Below are 24,970 nucleotides of genomic sequence, written 5' to 3'. Positions count from 1 at the left end.
AAACAAAAAAGAGTGTACTGTGGTTCTGACAGTAGGAGCTTTGAGACCCGCTGCTCTAGGGTTTATTTCTAGGAGTCAAATTGCTGGATCATGGCTATGGGCGAATGCATATCCTTAAATTTAATAAAAAACATTCAACTTCTTTCCCAAATAGTCACACAGCAAGAATCTTTTTAAACTACATCTCTTGCCCTCCTCTCCTGATTTGTCTCTTACACTCCTCACTCCTCTGCTTACTAGCCTTCACATTGTCCCCAGGCTCACAAGTTTATTTCCACCTCATTTCTGTCACTTGTCAGCCCTAATATCTCCCCACCTGACATCACATTGCACATGTATTTGTTTACATGTTGTCTGATTTACCCTTTGGAAAAACACTGTCCAATAAAAATATAATGCAAGCCACAAATGTGAGCCCCATATGTAATTTTTAAATTCCTAGTAGTTTTGTTAAAAAAAAAATAAAAGAAATAGGTTAATTTTTTTTGAATAAGGTATTTTATTTAACCTCAAATATACAAAATATGATCGTTTCAATGTGAAAACAATAAAAATGTTAGATTTTTTACATTATTTTTTCCTAAATCTTTGACATCAGGTGCGTATTTCACTCTTGCAGCACCTCTCAATTCAGATTAGCTACATCCAAATGCTTAATAGTCACATGTACCTAGTAGCTACCATACTTAACAGCATCACTCTAAAATATAAATCCTGTAAAAGCAGGTCTGTCTTGTTCCTGGCTAAATCCCCAGAGCCTAGAATAGCACCTGGCACCCAGTAGGTGTTCGTTAGTGTTTGTTGAATTCGTGAATTAATGGAATAGCTTTGTGCTCCTTGTGCTATCTATCACCTGGGACTGACTGGTCCTGGTACCATACTTCTGAGAACAATCTCCGGGCTGGCATAGTCAAGGCTGTAGCGCCACCTGCTGGGAAGTGGAGAGTCACCCACCCATGAAAATCAGGTTCCCCTGTTCAAGGCTGGTAGGGCATGCATAGGTGGGAAGGCAGGCTCGGGGTACCTGGAATAATATTCTTTACCTGAGCCTTGGACCCTCGACTTTCCAAGGGTCTTTCCCAGGTCTTGTCTCCTAGTATTACCAACGCAACTATCGTATTGAGAATCCCATCAATAGTCAAAAGCAAGACGACCACGCCAGGTTCCCATTTGCAAGGTCCATTCCTGGACTCTGGAAATGGCTGCCTGAAAGAGTCTCCTACAAGCCAGCCCTCTGCCCAGCCCTTCTTAACTTCTGTTGGGTCTAGGACTTTTGAGAACCCAATGAAAGCCAACCTCCTCCAACACACACACACACACACACACACACACACACACACACAGAGCTGCTTTTGTTCATATGTATAAACTTGTACTGTGTGAATGGCACCTTGGTCCAATAGCATAGTGGGTCTCCAATAACAATCAAGTTTCTGATCCAGGTGGGGAAAGCTCCTAGCAATGACAAAGCAGGATAATAGTAACGATAACAATAACAACTAACACTTATTTAGCATTTTTTATGTGCCAGACACTCACTTTCTCTTCACACTTGTGTTCTTCACTCGTCCCATTCTTCTTCAAGGTAGAAATCACAATCATTTTCATATCACAAGTAAGAAAAACTGAGTTGAAAGGTTAAATAATTCGCCCAAGCCCATACAGCTGAGGAGTGGCCATACTGGGGTTCAACTCTGGCAGAAGGATACCATGTTGTATATAGAATCTGGTCCCAATTTTATGCATTTTTTAATTTAACAAATATGTGCTGAATACTTTTTTCACATAGATATACAGCAGTGGGCCAGCCGAGTGGCATGTTGGTGAAGAGTTGGCTTAACCTGGAGCTGGGCTGCGGTGAGTCGCCAGCGACAGTGTAGGCTGCAGTGGAGCTGGCTGGCAGCTGGTGTAAGCTTTTGTGAGCTGCCATGAGCCACCATGAGCGGCAGTCCAATGGCCGGCGAGCCACTGCCTCACCCGGGAAGAGCACAATGATAATACCAACATGGGGCGGTGAAGGACAGTAACTTGTCTGTTTCCCTCCCCCAATTCCCCAGTGAAAATCTTTAAAAAAAAACAAAAGATATACAGCAGTGTACCAAAGTCTCTGTCCTCATAGAGTTTTCATTCGAGTGAAGGAGATAAGACAAATAAAGCAATATACATATAACGGCTAGTAGTAACAAGCACTCAGAACAAGTAATGGCAAGAAACACATCCAACATGCCCTTGTGAGGATTCAGCCAGGTCACTTCATTACAGGCATCCTGGATCCTAAGGTAGACAAATTCTTTCTTCATCTCTTACTGTGGGTTCAAAGTTGCTGGTTGGCAGCAGGAGGTGGCAAGAAGTAACCGACAAGGTCAGGTTCTGCCTACAGGTGGCCACACTTGGCAGCTTACTAAATATGTAGAAGAGGGATTCAGTTTCAAGATGAACCAACTGGGAGGTCTATACTGGGTGGGCCGTCGAAGGTTGGGAGGACATGGAATTCAGGCAGGACCCAGAAAAATGGGCATGATGGCTTTAATGGGTGCTCACTAAATGTGGTGAATGACTGATACAGCTGATTAAAAAACAAAACAAAGACAGAACATATGTTGATGAATCAGAGTCCAGAGCTTCCAAATCTCCCAGAGGCCCCCAGTTGGATGGGCAGAGGGAAGGGGACAGCACATACTGTTGGGAATCTGGGGAGGCATAGTGTGAGTGGGACAGTCCAGCCCTGGTGAGTGCAGGTCTAGATTCTCAGCTGGGTTTGAAGCTGCTCTTTCCTTTATATTGTCCCCAATCAGATGGTTTGAAGTAATTGGAAGGAGGTGGCAGAGGAGGTGGGCCCCATGAGGCTCCCCTAGCCCAACTCTGCAGGCTCTAGAGGGCAGTGCAAGTCAAGATGGCCAGGAGCTGGCTCAAGACTCAGCCAGTTGGGGCAGAACCAGACAGGAATTTCTCCGACCTTAAGCACACTGCAGTAGCTTCTAGCCTAGAGTCCACGAAACACTGCAAGATGTTCAGGGACACTTGTAAATCGTAGACAAGGTTCTGTGTGTAGGGAGTTTCTGGGAAAGTGTCAATAGCTTTTTAGATTATAGAGGTAGGAAGACTGGGGGTTCTTGCCACAGAGAATGAAATCCAACCCCCTATCCTTCCCAGGCTTGGTCTCCAGAGAGGCCTACGCTGCCTTCTCTTATTTCTGGAAATGGTTTTTCATGGTCATATTTTTTTACCACAGTGAATAAAGGAGAGTAACTAAAGGAGAGTTCAATCTCCTCTCCCACACTCAGCTACCTCATCCAGGACTCTGTGTGTCCAATCAGGGGGGTGGCAGGAAATAAGACTCTTTTCTTGGGGGCTGCTGGGCATAGCTGGGAACTTGAAGCAGCGTCCTGCAGCTGCTGGGGACAGGGAGCCAAGGAATGCTTGTGCTCCCCTGGCTTTCCTGGGACCCACTGTCCAACCGCTGAAGTCACTGGGCTCCACCAGGCCCCCCTCTGGGCCTCACTGTTGGTACATTTTATCCCATTATGAAAGGAATCTGGAACGAGATGACTCTAGTGTTGGGTAATGCAGGACCAGCAGCTGGCTATCTTGTCAGTTCCCCTACCTCCTCTTCTGAGCTCCCCTGCTTGGCCCCCACTCTAGATCATTCTGCTCAGAGTCAGGCAAGTTCCGGCAAAGTCTAGGATGCCTGGTGGGGGCCTGCTCAGGCAGTCACCTCTGCCCCATTCTTGTCTATCTGGCCAGGCTCTTCTCCTGCTAAAGATCTTCTGGGAATTCACCAAGCCAGCAGAAATTCAGCTGTTCCCCTCCCCAATGACCCCTCTTCCACGTGACCTCCTCAGACCAGGCCAGGCTGCCTGACTCCCTTCCACACACCTCCTTGTTTCCCGTGTGCAGCTTTCCCCACTATAGAGCTGGAAAACATGATTCTCAGTTGCCCCAGCTGTGACTTCTATCTCTCTGCTCTGATTTCTTGCATGTCTGGGGACAAAGTAGGTGCTCAATAAAGGGTTTTGTGATTTGATTTGGCTACATACCGGCTCCCTACCCAGTTTCTCACCCTTTTACAATTAAAGACTGGGCTTAGATTAAATGCCAGAACTGCAGAAGACCCTATAATCAGGCTGTCCTCAGCATACCTCTGGTGCCCAGGCCTTTTTGCTGCTCTTTGAAAGTGGCTGGCCAACCTGGATGCCTCTGCTTTTTCTTCCTCACTGAGGTTGACCTTCAGCCTCTGCCCTCCCTTACTGGTCCCTGACTACTTCCACAACTCAACAGTGTCAAGACCCCAGTGAGGTGGCCATTGGCCATGTGTACATGGGGAGAGGGAGACAGACCTGGCCCTAGAAGCCCCTCTCATGAGTCCAAAGCCTCTGTGCCCGGGGCTCCAGGGGTGGGTGGGTCCTGGTAGTTGACATTTTGATGCAACGGTACCCATTTGTTCACTCATTCAGCAAGCATCAGTGGAGTTCCTTGCTCTGGGCCAGACATAGTGAAGGCTATGAGGATGAGCAGAGATCCACAGCTTGCTTACTAGCTGTGTGACCTCTGATAAGTGAAAACCTTCGGGCCTCAGTTTTCTCATTCGTAGCATGGGCCAATGGTAGTAACTGCTGCAGGTGGTTGTTGGGAGGCATGCTGAAATTTTGTGTGTCCAGGGTGCAGGGGCGCAGGGCAGAGCTCAATGATGGTAGCTGTCATTATCAAGGGTGATCTTTGCCCTCCAGGAACTTGAGGTCCCCTAGAGACAATGAGGAGTCATACTGGGAAGGCTGGTGGGTATTATTCTTGAGTAGGATAGGAAGGACTTGGGTAGGTGGATAAAGAGGGGATCACACAGGTGATACTCTATAGGGAGATGAGGGGAAGGGATGAGACTGGTGGGTCTTGACCAGGCTTGAGCAGGTGCCTATTGTGCCAGGGTGTGGCTTAAATTTATTCTGCAGGTGGCTGGAAGTCCCTGAAGGTATGTTGGCTTTATGGGGTTTGGGCTCCTAAATCCCAGTTCGACTCTCTAGGAGGCCTCTCCAGAAGGCTACAGGTCTCTAGCATAGACTTGAGGCTCCGGGAGTTTTCATTTTCAGTCAAATGTTCATTCATTCATTCCAATTTTATTAAGTACCTTCTCAGTGCCAGGCCCTGTCTCAGCTAGTAGAGATTTCCAGGATGGAGGGAAGGAATAGACAGACACAGATCTTCCAGTCTGTCCTAGGGAATCCACTTTACATCTGACATAATAATGTGGCAGTCTAAGCAGGGAACCAGAGCAGGGACACAAGCCCAGGCTGGAAACTGAGACAGGGGATGAGCAGGAATGAGGCTGGCCAAGTGGAAAAAGAATGCTGTGGGCAGAAGTGTCGCAAGTGGGAAGCCTTGAGGGGAGCTGGCAGATGCCTGGCATATTTGTAGGAACTTAAAGAGTCTCCATGTGGCTGGGGTCATGAAAAACTGGGGTAATGAGGTGTGGGTAGGTATTGAGAGAAGTGGAAGTGGAGATCACATGGGTAGGAGTAGAGGGGCTGAGGAGGTGGGGGCGGGGAGGGGGCAGCATGGAGGGAGGGACCAAGCTTGGCAGACAAGGAGGAAGTGAGTGCTTGTCCTCCAGCAGCAATAAGTCAGGCAGAGTTCACAGGTAGGGAAGGATCACAGGTAGATCTGGGTCTGCAAGTCAGCTCTGCCTGCGGCCCCAGGAGAGCTGGGTCAGCAGAGGACAGGGCCCCACAGTCCCTCCTCCGTGAAGGCCACAGTTGTTTTATGGGAGAAGGTGCTTAGAAGACCAAGACCCAAGAAAACAAGGGGGAATGTTGTGTAGGGTAGGGAGCTGGCACCCTCAGGCTGACAGGAGGCAAGGGGACCTTGGCCCTTGAGGAACCTGGGAACAGTGGCAGCTGTCGCTCCTTGTGACAGTACAGGCAGCCTACAGCTGTGGTGGGTCTCCAGCATTTGAGGTCACAGACATCTGAAAGGCAGGGCTGTGGGTAGGTCAGCAGGGCCATCAAGGCAGGGGAGGAGGAGGTCTCAGCAGTTCAACCCAGGGCAGTATCCCACTCTGATCCAGCTGTCTGGGAACAGCTGCCACCAGGAAGAGGGAGGGAGCCTGGGCAGCAACAGGTGGGGAAGCTCCCTGGCTGCTGGGGCGTGGGAACGGAGGTCCAGAGCCAGTGGGGGTGCGAGGGCATTGGGGGCGGGGGAGGGCCTGCCTGGCTTTCAGATGCAACACAAATTCCTCAGGGAAGGAGAGGTTGGGGTGGGGGCTGGGGAGCTAGAGAGGGAACCAAGTGCTCTCCTCCCTCTTCCAAAGGTTCCCCCAAAGACCACCCCTCTGGGCTATAATGCCTCCTTCAGGACCCCTCTGGAGCTCTCACCCACCCTTGTACCTGGGTTGTTTTTTTCCATCTCTACCCCCACTCAGTTCCTTATCTGCACCTGTGTCCTGGCCCCTCTCCTAGAAAGGAAAGTAAATAACACTGGGCCTTTTGGAAAACTTTGGCCCACAAGGTTTGGAGACAGAAAGGGCCTGAAGAGGCAAAGGGATTTGGCCAAGGTCCCAGTCAGTCAGAGGCAGGCACCGGGGCCCTTGCCTGTTGCATGAACACTTGGAGCCTCAACTCTGGGCTGCCCGTTAGTGTCCACTCGTGAGGCACCCCCAGACCTCTGCCCCCTGGGAGAGTCACTGAGAGTGAGGCTGGCCTCAGTGGTTGTAGGTGCAGCAAGGAGGTCTGTGGGCTCCCAATTCTCTGCCCACCTCAACACCAGGGCCTCAGCACCATGGCTGACTTTGAACCAGTTGCTGAGCATCAGGACAGCCAGATGAATATAAGGAAGTTTCAGGCAGAGGGGAAGGCAGGGGGTCAGCTGAGGCTAACCTTCCTTCCTGGAGCCCCTCACTATGGGATGAGCAGCTGCTGGGCCCTAGCTCTGAGGCCCAGGATATCCCCTTCAGGAGCAGTCTTCCTTCCACCCCCATGTTCTCACCTCCGTATTGTACCAGCTGCCACATTCCCTCATGGGCACAGAGATGGGATGCGAGAGGCAGACATGAAATGTTTCTTTTCACCTTTTCTGGAAAAACTCTCTATGCATCATGAATGGGTCTTTGTATGGCCCTTGGGACATGTCAGCGCCTCTGCAGAGAGCCATGCTTGCAGCCAGTATTGCCCACACCCAGAGCCCTGACTTTGCACTGGAGTCTCACTTACCTGAGGGCCCATCCTGAGCACAGCCCCCAGTCCTTCCCACTCCAGGCCTTCCTGGTCTCTGGGGTCCCTTGTCAGGTTCAGCCTACTGAGCCCTGTGATGGACACAGGCCCTCTGCTGCCCATTCACAAGTGACCCCAGCCAGGACCTCAGTCCAGTTTGGATAAGTGGCAGCTGCCGGGAGGGACCTTTGAAGGTCACTGGCCCTGAGCAGTGAGCAGGAGGGATATGAATGGGACAGCTGGCTGAGGCCTCAAGTGCCTGCCAGGTGATACCCTACCTGTCCCCAGGGCCTCCTGCAAGCCTGTGTCTGGCAGCAGCCCCAGGGGAGTTGGTGGATGATTGCCCTGGAATCGTCTTGGGATGGACCTTGTCTGCTACTCCTCACCTGCCACTCCCCCTTCTCTCACTCTTCTACTGTTTCCCCACCTCCACCTTGGCCCAGCCCATGGACTGCCTTTCCCCAGGGAGTTGGTGCTAGTCCCTCTCTGGTGGGCTCTGCAGGGTCTCTCCTAAAGCCCTCACCTGCAGCACATACCAGGAGCTGCCCAAGCCCAGGAGCATTCCCTCTGCCCTGGTCCTTCCTCCTCTGGGGCTGGAAGGAGGGATGTCATCTCTCTGCATTCCAGCGGGGGAGGTGGAGGCAGGGAAAGTGAGAAAGTTTCTCTTTATGTGCTTGTTCTGACTTGACTTCCCTGGGGCCTGGCGTTCTTTCCTCTCAAAGACCCCCATCTCCGCTCCTCCCCCTACTTGCTCTCCCTGTCTCTTTCCCCACATACAGGGGAGGGGCTCAAGGCCTGGGGCCAAGCTGCTGCCCTCTCATTCCTCACCCCACCACATTCCTTCCAGGAGGCCTGAGGGCACCGTCCCTGCTCCCCTCCTCCTTGCCTCCTACCCGTCAGCTAACCTGCCCCTTGTTCCGGGGATCCTCTACCTCCGGCAAACCCTAGCCTGGTTAAATCTAGCTCCAGCGTCTGCCCTCCTACCAGTTGCTCTTTCTCCCTTGTTCACTGTTCCATTCATTGCTCAGGCCGTGGCGATCTCCAAGGTTCCTCAGACCTGCCTGCCCACTTCCTTCTCTGCCTTCACCGTGGCCATTCCCTAGAAAACCCAGTGCTTCCTCCTTCACCTCTTACAGGAAATCCAGATGAACTGTACCACACCATAGATCCTAGCCCCTATCAACGCCCCCATCCGGAGTATTCCGTTTTTATTTACTGTCTATCTTGTTACACTAGAATTTGGGCTCCACAAGAGCCGGGCTTGTCTCTTTGTCCCTCACTTTGTTGTCAGCATACAACAGACTCAGTAAATATCTGTGGACTGACAACACGTGATGGATGTTTCATCCTGGCCCTGACTCAGTGATCCTCTGTCACTCAGTGAGCAGGCAGGTCCGAAGCCCACATGTGAGGTCACTTGATGACGGGGATGACCAAGAGGCTCAGAGAAGGCAAGCAGCTTATATAAGGTCACAAAGTGACCTTAGCTCTGGGTCTCAGCAGGGCTTTATTCCTTACATGGACACACTGGGGAGTTTGTCTGATGAGCTAACATTCACTCTTTATCCCTTTATTAGTTCTGCTCAAGATGGCTGCAGGGATTCCTCTCATTCTTCCCGGAAATGTTGGGGGTGTCCCAGACCACAGGTGGGGCTCCCAAAGGCTCTGTCTGTCTCTGTCAGCACTCAGCCTAGAGCAAAGGCTATCTGTCTACTCGGGTCAAACACTTCCCAGTGTTCCAAGGACATGCCCATCAGCCACGATAACAGACTTAGTGGTTGCTGGGTAGCCCATCAACGTCTCTTGACTAAGGGGCCACTGAGGGGATCCCAGGCTGATGAGAGGGACATGCCCAGATCTTGGGTCAACTCTGCGAGGAAGAAGTGTTTCTGCCCTGCTGGAGAAGCCTGTGGCCGAGCCCTGAGCCAGACATGGACATATAACTGAGAGCAGAGTAGGGACTGTCAATCAGCTCACCTAGATGAGTGTGGGGGGCTTTCCCCAAGACTCTGAGTTTAGGGGCTGGTTGGTCAGTGACTGAAGAGAGTCAACAAATAGGCCCTTCAGATTTGCTTACTTCCACTGGCTGCCCGGCCAGACTAGACCTAATCTGGTGTTTAGTCCAGGGCTCAAGGCTACGAGCCCAGTGTTTTGGGAACAGTCACCCAAAGTCGGCCTTGAGGGACTGTCTTATCCTAGAGCCAGCAGGCAGTGAAATGTGGCTGAGGGAGGGGGCACTGGACATGTGTGTCCCCCCAGGGGTAGAGGTGACTTTTTCTCATTCAATCTACACTCACCCTAGCTGTGGGGTTCCTGTCCCTGTAGGACTCTGTGTTCCTGGAAGGCCAGGTACGTAAGCTGCTGCCCTGCTGATGGAGGAAGGCCCTGTGCCAGGCATGTATGAAGGGGCCTGGTGGGAGTCCTGGAGTGGAGGGCCCTGAAAGGGAAGGAGCTGGCTTCTGGGAAGGCTGGTGGTGACCCACAAACACGCCTACTGGCAGTTTCTCCCGGATGAACTTATCAGCCCTTTCATTCTGCCAGCGCTGCCAGACAATCTGCCTTCTGTTAAATCCAGACAAAAAGGACCCCTCCCTTACCCTGACTTGACTTGCTTGCCAGCCCACTGCCCCAGGCAGACCTGAAGGCCTGGCATTTGGGTTAGGAGCTTCCACCCTCAGCCAGCACTGCCTCCTGCCCCTCTCCACTGGGCCTGGGGGGCAGATCACCAGCAGGAGCCTTCCTCCCTCTGGAAGAGTCTGAGGCTGGACACTGGCCCTTGGCCCTTGGTTCCTTGGGAACATACCAGAATAAAAAGCTAGAATCCTAAGACCATAGAAAAGTTTGGTCCATGCAGGTGTCTGCTAGATTTTGACTGAGCTAGAACCAAGGCCTTAGCTTAAATCATATCAGCCCTAAGTAAACACTGGGACATTTACCTTGGGCCTTGCACAGGACTTGGACCCTTGGGGTTGACTGCCTACCAGGAAGTGAGGTGGGCAGCATCCCAATTCCTTCCTTCCCAAACAGAAATTGAGCCTCTACTATGAGTAGGCTGTTAGGTGATGGTTGTAACGTGGGGCCGAGCAGATTGGTCTGTGGCCTCATGGGCTCATACTCCAGTATGAAACAAACCTTAACCTGATAATCTTCCTGGAGCCTCTGGCTGGGGGTCTAAGTGGAGGAAGCATTGGAGGCTGAAGGACCAGGAGAGTTGAGAGCTGACTGTCATGCTTGAAGAGTCCCATTCTCAGCCTCTCAATTAGTCCTCCCCAGGCTCATAGCACATGGGCCCTTTGGGCAGCTGCTCTTGGGCGTTCGTTCTCTGGGCCTCATTCTTGGCTGTGCCCTCCAACTGGCTCTGAGCACCACGCCTGACCTAGGGTGGCCTAGGTCCTGTTGGGGTTCCAGGATAGCCCCCAAGAGTGAGTCACTGGAAACGTTCTGCTGAGCCCTAGGGTTGGATGTGAAGTGCCCCAGGAGGGAAAAGCCTTTGGCTTTTAGGACTAAAGAGAGTAAGTAACAAGGCCTTGACTTTGTTACTACCTAGGGGCCCCTGAAGACAGCTGTCTACCTCCCTCTTTACTTTGCTATGGGCTCTGTGGGGGTTGGTTGGGCTCCACTTGGGGCTAATTAAACCCCAAGAGGCTCGTCCAACTCTGGCCAGCCAGGCCTCCTGACTTCTAGGGCCTGAAGGAACGAGAGGTAGGGGGAACCCCAACTCCAGACACAAAATGAATAAAGCCAGCAGTGGAACCCAGAGCTCAGAGCTCTTCTGGCCTGGAGAGATCTGCCAAGGTGGGCCAGCTGGGGGAGGGGCAGAGCATCAGGTCCAGCCTGGGGCCATAGCACCTCCAACTGAGCCCCAAACCTGGAGAGGCAGGGACTAGAAAGGATTTGGCTGAAAAGGCTTCAGGCAAGTTCTGACTTAACTCTTTCCTCCCAGGAAGAGGAAGGGCTTATCTCACCTTTTGACACCACCTAGTTGGGGTAGAGACCCCCACCTTGGCCAGAGCTCTGGGGGTGCTTGGGCATGGAACCCTGGATGCCATAATGTGGCCTGGTGCCTCATTTAGCAAGACCAGTGCCAAAAAGGAAGAAGGGGAGTTCTCTGGCATTCATGCGATGCCGAGAGAGGCGAATCCCCGGAGCGGGGACTCAAACCCTGGGCTAAGAAGTTTCTTGGCTTCACATAGGAAAGAATTCAAATATAAGCCAGTATAGAGTTTAAAGTGAAAATAAATTTACTTAGCAGAGAGTAAGAAAAGAAAGGCCACTCCACAGGTGGAGTGGCGATCTGTAATCGTTAGTGGAAGGGAAATCTTCCATCCTCCAGGGTAGGGTTTATATGTGTTTCTTGTTTCCATGGAAAACTTCTAGGTATGGGGAACTTCTGCAAGGTACAAGAATAGGGGCAAGTTTACCTTTAACTTTTGTAAAGTACAGCCCGTGGCTAGTTTGTAATAGGTTTAATTATGGGAATGGCCATAATGGAGTCTTTTGCAATGGTCTGTTCTGCGTGATTGATTAATGTCTGCCTGAGTGTCTTGGAGCACGTAGGCAGTAGGCTTGGAATCCAACCTCCTAGTTCCTTCTTCCTTAAAAATAGTCTTATGCCTCTTCCCTATATTATTTCCCCCCTCAGAGATTTTATTATCTTAGTCTTAAGGGGTTGTTGAAGAATGAAGATCCCTCTTTTGTAATTTCTTCCAGGCTGAGAAAGGGCAGTAGTCACTGCCTGTTGGGAATAAAAATCTCTGGAAGCCTGTTCTAGGGGCATTAGGGGCTGAGGATGTGGGTTTTGGTTTGTGACTGGAGTAGGCTGGAAATCTTGTAAGACCATCATCTTCATTTGAAATTGTTGTAGCCTGAAAGATACAAACTTGATAAGAAGATTAAAAAGACAAAGGCCGAAGATTAACAGTAAAGCTAAGGCTACTGGAGGTCTTAAAAAAGGGCAATAGCTAGGTCAAGCCAGGAAACCATCTCTTAAATGTGCCTTGTAAATCTTTTCTTTGTTTTAACGATGCAATCATTCAGCTTGGTCATATTTTCTTGATGTTGGTTTCTAAGATTCCAGAACTGTTGGTGTAAATGCAACAGGTTTGATTAATAATAGCATACACACACCACTTATTCTGCTAGAATATAGTCTAAGGCTAATTGATTGTCAAAGACTACATTTGCTAATAAGTTTAGAGAGGTTTGTAATGCCCCTAATGAGTCAGCAGTGTCCCTAATGGACTCTTCTACTGGTAGTTATCTAAGAATGATTTCATGATAAGTAAATCCTCCCCATGGGGCCAAGGCCAAGGTGGCACCAATGGCCAATGTGAGGATTAAGCCAAAAGCTCCTTTGTTTCTCAAGGTGTGTCTTTGTTAAGAATGGTGTTGCCGCCAGGGGCTATGGTTCCTAGGGTGCATCACCTTCATGTTGAAAATTGTCTACGTGAGAAGAGACCCGTGCCTCAAGGGGTTCTTTAGGTCCTTTAAGAAGATTGTTAGTGGAACTGGCTTGGGACGCCAGAGGGCCCCGGTTCGGATCCCACATATGAGGGCCAGTGACACTGCCCTCCACAGCTAAGATGCTGAACAACAGCTTAACCTGGAGCTGGGCTGCCATGAGTCACCGGCGATGGCGTAGGCTGCAGCCCCTGCTGCAGTGGGTTGCCATGGGCTACTGTGAGTAGCCAGCAGCCAGCGTGAGCAGCTGTCCAGAAGCCGGCGACTGATCTGTCTCGCCCGGGAAGAGCGCAATGTTGGTGCCAATTTGGGCCAGTGAAGCAACGTCCTCCACAACTAGACTGAAGAACAAAACGACAGCAACTTATCTGTTCCCCTCCCCCCAATTCCCCAGCACTGTTCCCATTCCCCCAATTCCCCAATAAAAATCTTAAAAAAAAAAAAAAGAAAATTGTTAGAGGTACCGCAAAGCCAGTAAAGTTTCTTGGAGCAGGGAAGGAAGTTTGCTTTATTTCCATGAAGAAATTCAACAGATACTATCTTATATCATTAATCTAGGCCAAATCCAAAAGTACTAGGCGCTAGTACTAGGAGCAGGGAAGGAAGTTTGCTTCATTTGATTGAATGGGTATAGTATGTTGTGGGTGGAGTCAGGCAATTGCAGTCTTCTGGAGACAAGACTAGATGTGAGGATCTTTTGTTGCTGGAGGCCTTTTAACAGAGGATAATCCTTGAAGAGTGCAGCCTAATTTCCAGGAGGTACAACCAGCTCCATTAGGCCTGGAAGCATGAGTTAAATCAATACACGAACAGGTAGTATTGGGGATACAATGTTAGACTGATTTAGCAGTTTAACTACAGATCCTTCTAGGGGGCGGGTTACCCCTTGACTTAAATTAGCTAAAACTTTGTAGGGGTCTATGTCACTAGTATGGGTATCATTGTGAGAGGGTGTGCATCCCACATTCATTTTATGATTTAAAGAGGTGGTAGTATAAATAAACTTGTGAGCAGTGAGCTTGGTTATGTGAAAACAGAGAGGGGGGAGGTGAAGCCCATTGTATCATAAGACTGGTTTTTGGCCTTGTAATATTTAAAGCAGTATTAGGGTCTGAAATATGGTGCCATTACTTATGGGCTATGCTCTTAAGTTAGTTTGGGCATTTCCCAGACTTTCAGGTCTCAAATGACAGACCCAGCAGTTAGACATATTTTCTCCCTTAGTAATAATCCAAGAAGAATTGACAATAAAGTTATTTTTCCATGGTAAGCTTAGGCCATCTGTTAATACAGAGTAGGATTGTATAAAGTTAAATAAAATGTTCATGATGAGAGTGGATAGACTAACGGGGAAGGCCTCTTGATGTGTCTAACTTATCTGTTTTCCTTCCAGAAGAGAAGCTTGAGGTCTTCTATGGGTTCACAAGCATAGGTCACACTTTTCACTGGGCTTTCTGGAGGGACCCGCAGGGACTCATAGGAAACAGGTTTAATATGAGACGGATGGATCCAACTGTTGATTCCTTGTAACTTGATAGCGGTTGGCTACCTAGCAGAACTTGGTAGGGTCCCTTTCATTTGGGTTGAAGTTGATTTTCTGGGAACCCTTCCTTACAAGATTTTTTTTTTTTTTTTTAGCTGAGCCATCCTGCCACCTGTTGGCAGCTCAGCGGCTGCTCAGCTCGGGCCGGGACTCGAACCACTGTTGCTCAGAGCTCAAACTCTTGAGCAAGCTCTTAACCAACTGAGCCACTCGGCAGGCCCACCCCACAAGATTTTGATAAGATATGGTCTCCTGGTTGTATTGGAGGGTCTAATTGAGTTTTAGAGGGACTAGGTAGAATGTTATTGGCGTGTCTAGTACTTTTGGACTCTGCCTAGATCAGTGGGTCTCAACCTTACTAATGCCGCGACCCTTTAATACAGTTCCTCATGTTGTGGTGACCCCCAACCATAAAATTATTTTTGTTGCTACTCTATAACTGTAATTTTGCTACTGTTATGAATCGTAATGTAAATATCTGATATGCAGGATGTATTTTCATTGTTACAAATTGAACATAACTAAAGCAGAGTGATTAATCACAAAAACAATATGTAATTATATATTGTGAAATATTTATTTCTGATTACAAATAAATGAAATTTTGTCTTGAAGCATGGAGATGGATAGAGGAGCGGTGTCTTGGTTCCTAAGACCATTGAAAATATGTGTTTTCCGATGGTCTTAGGCGACCCCTGTGAAAGGGTCATTCGACCCCCAAAGGGGTCGCAACCCACAGGTTGAGAACTGCTGGCCTAGATGAATGATATGAGATAGTATCTGTTGAATTTCTTCATTAAAATACAAATCTGAAGTTAAGAAAGGCCTTCCATAAGTCATTTCAAAAGGGTTTAGCTTCAAGGTGTCCTTGGGGGCTACCTGAACTCTTAACAGAGTGATTGATAAAAGAGTTACCCATGTTTCAGAAGTTTCTTGGCAGAGTTTAGCTAGGATTTTCTTAAGGATTAGCTTTCTCTACCTTTCCCGAGGATTGGGGCCTCCAGGAAGAGTCAAGATGATACTTAATTCCTAAAGCAAAGGCTACTTGTTGGGTTACTTTAGCAGTGAGAGAGGGCCCGTTGTCGCTTAGTAAGCTCCTTGGCAATCCATATCTAGGGATAATTTCCTTAAGTATAAACTTAAAAACTTCTAAGGGCTTTTCAGTCCCGGTGGGGAAGCCTTCTACCCACCCGTTAAAGGTAACAATAAATACTAATAAGTACTTAAATCCTTTGCATGATGTCATTTGGGTGAAATCTATTTGCCAGTCTTCCCTAGGGAATGATCCCCTGTGTTTTACTGCCTTTAACAAAGGAAAAGGGATCTGGTGATTCCCTGGGTCACGGTGAGCACAAAGTTCACAGGCTCTAGTTACCTCTTTAGTGGCTTGAGATAATCCTTTTCCTATGAAGATACCGGAGATCAACTTATATAATGAATCTCCACCTAAATGGGAAGAGTCATGTAAATGTTTAATAACCTTCTAGTGTTCATTTAGCCTTTGGGAGGAACAATCCTTCCTTATCTGTAAAGCATCCTGATGGATCGAGAGGGAAGTTTCTTTGTTTAGTCCATGTAGTTTCTTCTAAGGTGTAATTGGGTGTGTAACTGGGAAGTGGGACATCTGGTGTGAGGGCTGCCTGGATGAGGGGGCTAGCTTTTGCTGCAATTTTGGCTGCTTTATCTGCTAGACTGTTTCCCTTGATGATATATGAATCTTCCATTTGATGTCCCCTGCAACCAATAACCGCCATCTCTTGAGGTGCATTTACAGCTTCTAAGAGCTGTAAAATTTCGGCCTTATGTTGGATTGGGGAGTTCTCTGCAGTAAGGAGACCTTTCTTTCCAGATGGTGGCATGTACATGAAGCGCCATAAATCTGTATTTTGAATCAGTATAAATATTTAGTCTGAGTCCTTTGCCCAACTGTAGTGCCCTAATGAGGGCAATAAGTCCTGCTTTTTGAGCAGAAGTATTATATTAAGCTGGTGGGGGACGACACACCAAGAACCCGAAGCACTGGGGGTGACTGAGCCGAAGTCCAAGGGAAACGGCTCTCCTTTCCTCTTAGATTGTTCTGGCATCCCCGGACCAATCAGGAAAATGAAAGGAAGAGAGGGATCCTCCAAGCAGCGTCTTGACGGGTGGAGAGGTGGTCTTGAGCCCCTCTGCGGGGCACTCGGATATAGGAAAGGACAGGGAAGAAGAGTAAAGTTCAAGAGAGAGGGATCCCTGAGGCTCACTCACTCATCCTTTTGGCCAAAAGGTTCTGTGCAGTTTTAATTTGGGATCTGGCTGAGGGTCCTGGGGTCCCGATTAATCCTCTCCTACAGAGGAGATGAGGAGTTCCTTTGTAGTTACCAAAGATGATGCTGGGGGAGGCGAATCCCCGGAGTGGGGACTCAAACCTTGGGCTAAGAAGGTTCTTGGCTTCACATAGGAAAGAATTCAAACGTGAGCCAATATAGAGTTTAAAGTGAAAATAAGTTTATTTAGCAGAGAGTAAATAAGAAAAGAAAGGCCACCCCACAGAAGGAGTGGCAGTCTCTAATCGCTCATGGAAGGAAGACCTCCCTCCATCCTCCAGGCTAGGGTTTATATGTGTTTCTTGTTTCCATGGAAAACTTCTAGGTATGGGGAGCTTCTGCAAGGTAGAAGAATAGAGGCAAATTTACCTTTAACTTTTGTAAAGTACAGCTTGTGGCTAGTTTGTAATAGGTTTAATTATGGGAATGGCCATAATGGAATTTCTTGCTATGGTCTGTTCTGTGAGATTAATTAATGTCTGCCTGAGTTCTGTGCTTGGAGCCCATAGGCAGCAGGCTTGGAATCCAATCTCCTAGTTCCTTCTGTAAAAATACTCCTTATGCCCCTTCCTATATTACATAGATGGTCAGCTTCTGTGCAGATGGTAGAAGGGACATGCCTCATGAGGCCTGTACCCACCGCTATCTTTTGTTTTGGAAAAACATATATTTATATAGTTATATAGAACCTAGGGCTGCAAAGCAGTGCCTGGTGTGTGCTTCAGGGTGGAGGGTGGGGGACACTTTGTAAGCAGAAGGACTGAGTGAGAGAATATATTTTGTTTAGAAACCAAAAAAACTTTCTGTATTCTTAGTCTTTTCAAAACTGCAGAATTTTAGAGCTGGATTTGAGAGACCATTATTTTTTTTTAGTTTTAACCTCTAAGGGATTATTTGGGGACTTTTTCGTGGTTTTCAGTTCCTTTTCTAGTCTGTATGATGAGGTTTGGAGCCTATGCATTTAAGTATAAAGAATCTCAAAGGGTATGTGTGTTTGGGAGATGGGGCATTCCTTTTTGCTCTCTCTGAAATTTGTTTTTCCCAGACTCTCCTAAGGTGGGGGAGAAAGCAGAGGAGACCCAGAGCTGTCGGGATTCAGGGCAGGCAGCAGCCCCTGGCAGGCAGCAGCCAGTTCTGTGTTCAGCATGCTTGCTGACAAGAGTGTGGGCCTGGAATTTCAGCTTGGCCACAGGCCCAGGAGGGAATGAACACATCCTGCGCAGGGTTTGGGGAAGGAAAGGGAGCAGAGCCCACCACGGGTCCCATCCCCAGACCTATCCAGGAATTGTTCAGGACCAGTAACTATCAGGTCTGGCGCCTCTGGGGTAGGGAGACTAGGTAAGCCCTGCGGAGAGTGAGAGCGCCTTTATGGTCCTCTTCTTGAAGGGAGACGGACCTCAGCAGTCACCTCTGTGCCTTACTCCCCCACCCCCTGAAAGAATGCAGGCCACAAGGAGTGAGTGACCAGCACACCAGCAGGTCAGAGCTATTTCTGACACCCGAGGAGGCATCAGATTCCGGCGTTCAGAGCAGGGGGAGGGGATGAGCATCAAGCCTGAGGCACTTCCCGGACGCCCAAGCCTGCTGGGGGCTAAGCCCTCAGAGAGGGGCCGCTTTCCCGCCCTTCCCGCCCTCGCCTCAGTTTCACCATTCGTGTAAGGGCTGGGCAACAGGCCCATCATCATCTTTGGCAATTTGGAGGATGCTTCCTGATTGTTGGCATGGCTTAGAAATACCGCTTGATTTGCGTTGGAGGGAAATTAGGAGGGCCGAACTCAAGTCCATATGTGGCCAGTTGTAGTCCGGCAGTTCTCGAGCCTAACCACCCTGGGTTAGTTGGACACGTGTCAGAGGCCCAAAATCCTGGGTTGGGCGGGGCGCCCCTCCCCCACTCCCAGTCCAGCGCGCTCCGGGCAACCCGGCCCGGTCGGGGCGTGGCCCGGGGACGGACCTGGCTGGCAGAGGGCGGGGCTCCAGTATGGGGCGTGTCTTTTCGGGCGGGGGCGTGGCGGGCCAATGAGCAGAGCGGCGCGGACGGGGGCGGGGACTGTGCGCGGGTGCGGCGCGCTGCGGGGCGGCCGACGCAGGCAGAAGCGGGCGTCGCGCGGACTGCCGGTCGGCGCCGCGCGGAGCTGGCCGCGGGATTGGCTGCGGTACTCGCGTGTCAGGCGGTTGCTAGGCTCCGGCCGCGCGCCCCGCCCTCGCGCTCGGCGCCCTCTCACTGCCCGGTACGTGCTCGCGCGGAGGCTGCGGTGCGGCGCTCGCGGTCCTCGGGCTCCGCGGCGGCAGCGTCGGCGGCTGCTTTGCGCCGAGTCCCCAGGGAGCGGCGGTGGCGGCGGCGTCTTGCGGCCAGGAGGAGCGAGCACCTGCCGCGGCCCGCCCGCTGGCGCTCGGTGAGTGCGCCGTCCGCCCCCTGCCGCCGAGCCTGGCAGCCCAGGCCCCCACCCCCGTCGCCCGCCTGAGCTTTCCGAGGAACACCTGCTGCTGCTCGCTGTTTGGCCGGGGCGGGGACATGGTCGTGGACGTCCTTGCGGGTGAGGCGGCAGCGCGACTGGGGCAAAGCCGCTCCCCTGCTCTTGGCCCTTCAGGCGAAGGCTCGGGGCGTTCAGTGGCCGGGCCCGGGCTGCGCGCCGCGTCGATGGGCCAGGCCTCAGCCCGGCCCGCGCTCCCGGGAATGCAGGGCCTGCGCGTCGGCCGCGGGCGTATGCGGCCTGTGGGCTGCCTCCCGGTTTTCCAAGGAGGGTCGCGTGGCCCAGTTGGGCGGAAGCCAGAGGAATGGGCCATCGAGTCCCCGCAGGAGGCGGAAGGGCGCCGCAGCCGCTGGGTCCTGAGCTGCTCAGAGCCTTGGAGTCACCCCTCCCTGCCCCCAACACACATACACTTGAGCTTCTTTGGAAGCCCCACTACCTTTTCACCTTTCACTTGGTGTTTGGAAAACCAGGTTCACCCGCGAGTATATTTGGAAAATGTCTCCAGAGAAAATGATCGCTCAGCTTAAAATCCTTCTGCCACAAATTCCAAGTTAATTTCATACAAACTCAACTACTAATTAAAAATGCATATTGTAATCTCTGTGACTTGAGAAACTCTTGGATTTGTAAGCTGACTTCAGAATTAGTTTTAATACTGACCATGAAGTTTTGCCTTGGTGAGAGCTACAGCCTGGGACACCACGTTTATAGCCTAGAATTCTAACTTAAGAGCCTGGCTTGCTGTTTCCCTAAATAAGCGAGTAGAAGTGATTCCTGGCATGGAACCCAGACTGTGCAGGGAGGTTGGTGTTTATAGGACATAAGTCCAGATGAAGAGTTGGATGTGTTACCAGGTGTTTTTGGATTCTGGTGTAGATGGGATATTGTAACTTTTATCAGGTTGTTCTATGCTTAGCGTTCAGAGACATGATACTTTTGGAATGCCCCTGTTTTTAAAAAGGATTCAATCTTGGAGGCATAAAGATCTGTAGTTTGAATATGGGGACGCCGAACTGAACTTTGTTCTCCTTGGAGTCAAGGAGCAAGAGCCAGTGGCCTGCATGCTTAAAGGAGGCTGAAGAGCCATTTCTTGGAGAAATCAGATTTGAGGAGGGAGTTGGATGCATAGTGTGAGCCTGTTCAGAGCTTCTGGGATACTGTGTGAAAGTTGGAGTAAGCAGTACTCTATAGGCAGCAAGCCCCTGGCTGGAACAGGAAAGCTTGTGTTGATAGGTGCCTCTGTTGAAAGAGGCCGAGGGCAAGTCTTCAGTGTTCTAAAAATTCGATTTGACAAAATACATTTCATTCATTTAACAAATATTTGGCTTCACTACCTGCCAAATTCTGTGGTAGGTCCTGAGGACTTGTGTAAAAGGCTGGTTCGCCCCTTAAGGAACTAGGTTTTGGGGACAGTGGGGTTAGGGAACCTAAGATTGAAGGTGTCTGGCCATTGAGTGTGCTCACATAGTGATTTGGAAGCCTGAGGTGAGAGGGAATTCCTGAGCGGAGGCTTGCAGGGCCAGCAGGAATTAACTAGCTGGGGGACAGCAAGGTCGGACACAGGGAACCACATGTACAAGAGTGCCTAAAATAGCACCTGTGAGTCCTCCAGCTTGACAGTTGGGAGCCCTGGGCCTTTCTTTTGCTCAAGAGTGTAAATTTCAAGGGCCGGCCGAGTGGCTCAGTTGGTTAAGAGCTCGCTCAAGAGTTTGAGCTCTGAGCAACAGCGGTTCGAGTCCAGCCCGAGCTGAGCAGCCGCTGAGCTGCCAACAGGTAGCAGGATGGCTCAGCTAAAAAAAAAAAAAAAAAAATTGCCAAGAGTGTAAATTTCATATTCAGGGTGCAGGAACCTGGGAAGACTTAATGAGTAGAGGGGCATGGTCCAGATCTGTGTTTAGAAAGGTCTTGCTGGTGGCCACATAGGTAGTGGCGGGGAGGGGACTGGAGGGGGTCAGGACCTCTGGCTGTGCGGTCAGCCAATAGAGGAGAGATAAGGAGGGAGGAAGAGCCAGCTGAGAAGAGGCTGAAAAGACTGAGTGGAGGGGATGCCAAGCTGTGACGGGGAGGAGCCTGCATTCAGGAATGTGTGGGTCAGAAGACTAAGCATGACCAAGAATTTTAACTACCTCTTCTGGAGTTTGCTAGTGTCTGTTAAACATTGAGAATGGTGGGGTATGGAGGGACCCTGGGGCCACTTAGACTGAGATTGTTTTTTGGGAAAGGAGAGGGTTGGCATTTGGTTGTTAAAAACCTCTGTCACTTGAACTTGGGGCATTGCATTTCCTGTTGGGCAGTGCGGGTATATTGACCTGTGTGAGTAGATGTGTGTCTGTCCTTGTTGAGGCAGATGAGAACATGTTCAATTCTTGACCTCACAGTTGTTCCAGCCTTTCTTACTGTCTAGGTTAGTGAGACAATGGCCCTACATCAGCCACTGTTGGGGGCCTCTTGGTTTTTTCTCCACGTGCACCATTGCTAATGCTTATGAGAATCCTTTATACTGGCTGAGAAAACTGAGTCATAGATGAAGGAATGTTCCCAAGGTCACACAACTGTCATTAGGTGGCAGAGTTAGGATTTGAACTCAGGTTGAACATTTGGCTATACCCATCTGTGTTTGTGTTGCATCAAACATAATAGTGGCCTCGGTTAGGTGCTTCTCTGGGGAAGAGCAAGCCCAGGTGTCTGGTGGTGGGCAGAATGCCAGGATGATATGGGAGAGGTGATCAGGAACCCATATGGAATTCCAGAAACATTCTCAGAAATGTGAGGAACCATTCTCAGAAATGAGGGCTTGTGAGAGCCTTCCTGGGGCCTGTGCTGGTTGTTCTGGGCACCATGCGGAGGTGAGCCACAGAGCTTGGGTACTAGGCTGAGGAGGGCAGACTTTATGGGCACACTGCTTTTGAGCTGGACCTTCAAGAAGAGTTAGTGGTTTGCTTGTTGAAGAGGTGATGGCAGAAGGTTCACAACTCTGTGGAAGGAAAGAGGAACAGAGGTAAGGGGTGGGAGGGAGAAGACTGGGCACCTTTTTTATATGTTCTGGAAGGTTGGGGTGGAACCAGAATGCCATATAGAGGAGTTTGGAGTTATGTAGGAAGGAATGGGGAACCCTGACATTCTTGGAGCACAGCTGTGGTGGGATCAGCTCTTGGTTTTAAGAAGTGAGCCCCCAGTGTGAGTGTGGAGACTGGACTGGAGACTGGTTGGTTACTGCTGTGGTCCAGTGGGGAGACAGTGGACCTGAATAAGGATAGTGATTAGCAGGAGAGGAGAGGAGAGGAGAGGAGAGAAAGAGAGAGGGGAGAGGAGGGGAGGGGAGAGGGAGATCAAAATGAGACAGTTCAGCTGATGTTAGGGACCTGAATGGTGCCGGTACTATCAGGGATCTACTGTTAAATAGAATGGGCAGGAGGTGACACTGACAAGATGGGGATGTGAGGCAGCATCAGCCAAGCGCTGCTGAGTACTTGAGAGACTCAGAATAAAGAGGGGCCCCTAGACTGCAGCAAGTGGGGAAGGCTTGAGTCTTTGTGGCAGGCAGACAAGATGAGGGGCTGTCCTTGGATGAGCAGAAAAGAGTGGAAGGAGGAGGGAAAGAACAGGTCACGTCTGAGGACCGAGGAGTGGACAGGCTGGAGCCAATGGAAGTGTCTTTTGGGGAATAGTAGGGCAAAAAGACCTGAAGGCTGAGCTGGGCCAGTGGGGAGCCCCTGGAAATTCTGAGTGACGTAGTGTCTGTGCCCTGGCATGAAGGAGTGAGAAGTCAGGAGACCAGTGTCGAGTGTCGCAGGGGTGCAGTTGAAGGAGATAGACCAGGTTGGCAGACAGTAATGGGGAGGAGTGGGTGAACTTAGGAGGGAAAAGAATGACTTGTTGACCCACTTGGTGGGGTAGGGGACCAGTGTGCTTTAAAATGCCTACAATTCGGGAGACTCCGAATCATGGCAGGGGTGATATGTCTTTAGGCTGGATCCATTAAAAGAATTGCCATTGGCTCAAAGACTTGACCTGTGCAGGGCAAACTAGGAGTGGTCCATGATGGTGTGAAGTCAGAGCCCCTTTACCTGTGCTTGCCTTTTTTGAGTTGGATTTGTTTTGGTCATAGCCTTCTTGATAAGAGGCTCACAACTAGCCCAGCAGAATGGCAAATTGTGATAGACCTATTTGTGGACGGGCAAGAAGAGTGAGGCCTTGTGGGTTGTTTTTTTTTTCTTCCCTAGCTCGTATAGGAAGTCAGCTATGAGAACATTGTTCAATATCCAGGTTCCCGGGTGTGCTGTTTAAATTTGAGCCACTGCAGAGTGTGCCTGCTTAAAGGCTTCCAGAGTATCAAAGAAGTAAGAAATGCTGGTATGAACATCTGAGGGGTCCCATGGCCATTACAGACAGACATTCTTGAACCTCAAGGGATCTCATAGCGAGAATAGATTCAAGTAATGTGTTCATCTGTGTGTTGGTCACGGATTTCTCCCTTCTTTTCTAGGGTAAATTTTCTCCTTCCTCCATGTTAAAAAGTGTTTTCTGTGCCTTTGCCAGTATTGTGCTTTCTTCCTGAGCCCCCATCTTCCTCTGCTTTTCCTGTGTTGACACTCCTGGCCTGAAGTAAGGTGATGGCGGTTTTGAATATACAAGTGATGAATCTGGTCGCTTGCTTCCCAATAGGTCTTTGTGTGTCCATGACTTTGGGTATTAATTTAAAGCAATCTTCCTACAAGTCGCATAACCTGCTTTGCCTTTTGACTGTTCGTCTTCTCTCTAACCATTAATCAGTAATACTGCTCAGATAGCAATTTCTATAAATAGGATTTTAGAGTAGTTGACACAATCACATCAGCCAGAGGGCTTAATATAGCATTAATGAGTAGGGTTTCCTATTTTCCTATTTCTTAGGTTTGATAGGTAAGCATTTTCTTAGCCTCGCTTGGGTCCATGGTGGAAGGAAAGATGGATGGGGTGCAGTGGTACAGTATCATAACTGAGGGTTTCTGTGTTGGTGAAGCTGTCCTGTGTCCTCTGTTGGAGTGAAGGAAATCTGAATGAAACTTCAGCAGTACGTGTTGACTTTATTTATAGTTATATTTTAAAAGCAGGATTCTAGTGGGAACAATAAGTTGAAAATAAAAAAATCACTTTTATGGCTGAATGTCTTTATCCTACACATCTTGGGGTGCATTTAATAGTGTTGAGGTTTTATTTTCTTAAAATATCGCTGTATAAATTTTAGGCATTGGAATTAATTTTATATCTTTGAAACTTTATGATTTTTGGTCCTGGATTGACTATCTATAGAAAACATTTCATTTTCTTTGTCACCCTTTGACAAAGAAGGGTGACTAAATTGGTAGTGTGGGCAGGAGACTGAGTGGCATTCCCCACTTCCTTTGGAGTTGGTCGTTGTGGTGTAATTCTATATGGGTTATGGGCATTCACCAATATTGGTTCCTTCTTTTCCTGCAGGGCCTCTGCTCTCAAGGAAGATAAGGCTCGTAAAGCAGCATAGCACTAGAAGGTGAGGTAAGGTACTTGAAAAGAGAGGTTTCTGCAAAAGAAAGATGATGGATAAACACATACTTGGCAAAATGATTAACCACGGAGTTTAAAAACGTTATAGTGGGGAAAAAGTTATATCCAATAATACATATATTTAAAATAAGAAATGTGGAAGATAAAAGTAGAAAGAAGAGGAAAACTCCCTTGTCCCTCCCAATTTTATTTTTTCTTTAAATCGGAAATGCCAACACATGGTACAAACTATAAGTTCAAAAGGATTATATGAGGGAAAGGAATCTTTATTCTACCCACCCCCTGCGACCCTGGTCCTCCGCCTTATGAGCAGCCATTATTCTCTGATTCTTGGGTGTTCTCCAGAGATGGCCCTTGGCAGGTCTTTTACCAAGTTTAGGTTAAGAGTATAGATTTTAAAAAAATTTTTTTAAATTTATTTTTATTTTTATTTTATTTTTTTAATTGGGGAATTCGGGGATGGGA

General features: G+C 49.3%; 1 protein-coding gene across 10 annotated transcripts in view; it reads left to right on the top strand.

Annotated features, from left to right (window-relative positions):
* The first annotated feature begins 18,590 nt into the window (after positions 1-18,590).
* The window catches only part of DAG1 (dystroglycan 1), a 55,096-nt gene continuing 48,716 nt past the window's right edge, over positions 18,591-24,970 (top strand). For 2 of the 10 annotated variants that reach the window (XM_019631756.1, XM_019631716.1), the window contains exons 1-2: positions 18,744-18,901; positions 24,440-24,496. The gene's annotated coding sequence lies outside the window, so the exon portion shown is untranslated. Of the gene's footprint in view, positions 18,902-18,924; positions 19,043-24,439; positions 24,497-24,970 lie in introns of those variants that run through there. The other 8 variants (XM_019631740.1, XM_019631765.1, XM_019631733.1 and 5 more) reach the window with 8 other exon arrangements.

Source organism: Hipposideros armiger, unplaced genomic scaffold, assembly GCF_001890085.2.
Source record: "Hipposideros armiger isolate ML-2016 unplaced genomic scaffold, ASM189008v1 scaffold_18, whole genome shotgun sequence".
Lineage (NCBI taxonomy): Eukaryota > Metazoa > Chordata > Mammalia > Chiroptera > Hipposideridae > Hipposideros > Hipposideros armiger.
The sequence above is the reverse complement of the archived record's forward strand: the minus strand, read 5'-3'. Positions and strand labels throughout refer to the sequence as shown.